The sequence below is a fragment of the Hippichthys cyanospilos genome, chromosome 13 (genome assembly GCF_059441005.1).
Source record: "Hippichthys cyanospilos isolate Australia breed blue-spotted pipefish chromosome 13, RoL_Hcya_1.0, whole genome shotgun sequence".
Lineage (NCBI taxonomy): Eukaryota > Metazoa > Chordata > Actinopteri > Syngnathiformes > Syngnathidae > Hippichthys > Hippichthys cyanospilos.
In genome coordinates, this window is record NC_142381.1 from 18744251 (window position 1) to 18747449 (window position 3199).

Here is a 3199-nt window from a genome sequence, read left to right on the forward strand (position 1 = left end):
TAAGAAGTTGATTAGTATGGAAACGAAGCTGGAGATAATCAAGAACTTGGCTAGGCTACGTTAGGCTAGGCTAGGCTATCCTCACCAGGGAATATGACCACAACAAGCTTGTCATGTCACCCAAAAGTAAAATACTTTCTATATTTTTTATTTATGATGATATTTAATGGTATACATGTATATTATATGTAAGTAGGGGGCAAACTTTTCAAATTTATTATATATATATATATATATATATATATATATATATATATATATATATGTGTGTATAAAATACATTTGAAAAAATTAAAATAAGATTTGAACTTGTTGCCAGCTAATCGCAGGTCACACAGAGACCATTTACGCACCCAATCACACTAACGGTATGTCCAATACACCTGCCATACATGGAGTCTTTTTGGAGTGTGGGAGGAAGCCGGAGTGCTCAGGGAGAACATGCAAACTCCACACAGGGAGGCTGGAGCGAGGTGGATTTGAACTCGTGAACTCTTTGAACTGTGAGGAGGATATGTGCTTTTCACGGCGCCACAGAGCCGCTGTATTTTCAATCAGTGGACTAATAATAGTTGATGCTGACACAACAATCACAATCACAATTTATTTATTTATTTATTTTTATCAGCCTTGACCACAAGTCATTTGGCAGTTTTTTTTTTTTTGTTTTTATTAAGCATGCTCTCTTCGCTGCAGACGACAGGTGCACGCAAAGTTTTTATTGGACGACCGAAAACACCGTCATCCAATAGGATTCATATTCAAACAATGGATGAGTAGTTGATGCTTACGCTTCAGTTACTCGTTTTTGTCAGCACTGACACGTCACATCACGCACACAGTCTGTAAATGTCGTCTTCTAAAAGTGCCAAAGTGAGCCGAGAGCAAATAGCAGACACGCTCTCAAGCAACACTTTTGCAGACATTGATGCCAGCTTTCAAGACTTACACATCCAACTTTAAAACATTTCAGCCTGAATCAAGACTCGCAGACCCTCTTTTGCACATGCAAAACTAACACGAACACGGACCTTTGCATTAGCAAAACAAATTCAGAGACGGAAACCCACAGTGGCGCCAACGCTCGACACATATATTTCAAATAATAGCAAACTGGCAAAAAAAATATATATATATATATCTTCAAACACAAATGCGAGAACAAACGTACATACTTCTCTTGCAATCTATATTGTGTTTCTTGAATAATATAATCCCGCTTTGCAGTTTGTAAAGAAATTTCTCTAACAAGGCTCTGGCGCCACTTACCACGTTTACACTACAGTATGGAAAATACCTACTTATAATGGGTGTCAATGGCACAAAAAATGGATTTAAATCATGTTCAAGAGTATCATTTTCTGAGCACCAATGTGAAACAGTTAGAGACTATATCTTTGATGCCCTTTTGAATTTTGGTCTTTTTTGACATTCCAGCAGAAATTCCAGCTGTTTTTTTGTTTGTTTGTTTTTTAATGGTTTATCTTAGATGAAACACAAAACAAGTCCAAAAAATGTCACCGAAAAAAATACAGGGGTTAAAAGATGTGAGCAAAAACCAACAACAGATATGAAAAAATGTCGCAGTAAAATTTATTAAAATAATAGAATGAACTTACATATAGCATCCGTCATAATCTTTATATTGCAACCACTGATATAACTGATTAAGTCCATTTTGGAAGAAAGGTCTGCTTTTTACTCTGAGTGAATGTTTGTTTAGCTTCTAAATTTATGTTTTGCTCCTCTTCTTGATCTTCCGAAATGTTTGTTTGCATTTTACTTTCTGATTCAATGTTACCGGACTGTGTATTATTTGACTCTGCTGACACTAAAAACATGGTGTGTTGATGTTTTTATCGGGCTAAAAATATAGCACTTTTTTAGGAGGCATTTTTTACCTACGGGATCCTACAGATGAAAAGTCACGATAAAAAGATGTCGCGTAAAAACACAACAACATTACCTTTGAGATCAAAACAAATATGGTGGTCAAAGTTGTCAAAAATGTTCATAAGTGGTCAAGTTTTGCTGAATAAAAGTAAATGAACATTGATTATTATTTTGATGTAAAAAAAAAAAAAACTAGGGGTGGGAATCTGACTGTCTCACAATTCAATTGATCTTCAATTCAAAATGGTTTTTGATTCAAAACGATGATTTTCAATTAATAAATACAGCCTTAATGTATAGATATGCAAAGACGTATACTACTTCAATCTGCCGGAAGACAAAGTGTCTTTTTTTTTTTTTTTTTTTTACCTCTTTTGATTTGTAAGGGACATGTCTTTTCCCACAAAAATACCATATGGACAACTGCTACTCTTTTAAACTAGCTATAAATTGTGTATATTTTATAGTATAAAATAAGATGAACAAGTAAAAATGACAACAAGATATATTGTCATTTGATGGGATATTGCAGTCCCGAAATATTTGAAAAACTGTTGCTGTAATGAAAAATACCTACATTTTTCACTGTTTATGACAAAGTAGATATGAAAATAAACTTTTTCAAGTGAGCAGCTAAATTGGGAGCACGGGCAGAGCATGAACAATTGGTTCATCACTGAGAATTTCAGGTGAATTATAAATCACCATTTAGAACATATTATTTTACACACACACACACACACACATACATATATATATATATATATATATATATATATATATGTTGTATTCCATCCATCCATTATCTAGAGCCGCTTATCCCCACAGGAGTCGCAGGCACCTATCTCAGCTGGCTTCGGGCAGTAGGCGGGGGACACCCTGAAGTGGTTGCTAGCCAGTCGCATGGCACACATAGACGAACAACCATTAATGCACCCAATCACACCTAAGGACAATTTAGTATTGCCATGCATGTTTTTGGAGTGCGGGAGGAAGCCGGAGTGCCCGGAGAGAACCCACGCGGGCTCGGGGAGAACATGCAAACTCCACACAGGAAGGCTGGAGCCAGGTGGATTCGAACCAGGACCTTTGAACTGTGAGGTGGACATGCTATTCACTGCGCCACCGAGCCGCCCTATTTTGTATTCATTGAATGAAACTCAATTGTATTTATATTTATTTTTTAAATCTTTATTTTATTCATTTTAACTTTAGTTATGTACTGTATATGTATATACTGTATATATTTTTTTTCCTTCTATTCATTATATTTTTTAATAAATTGTTTAATCATATTTTTGGATCC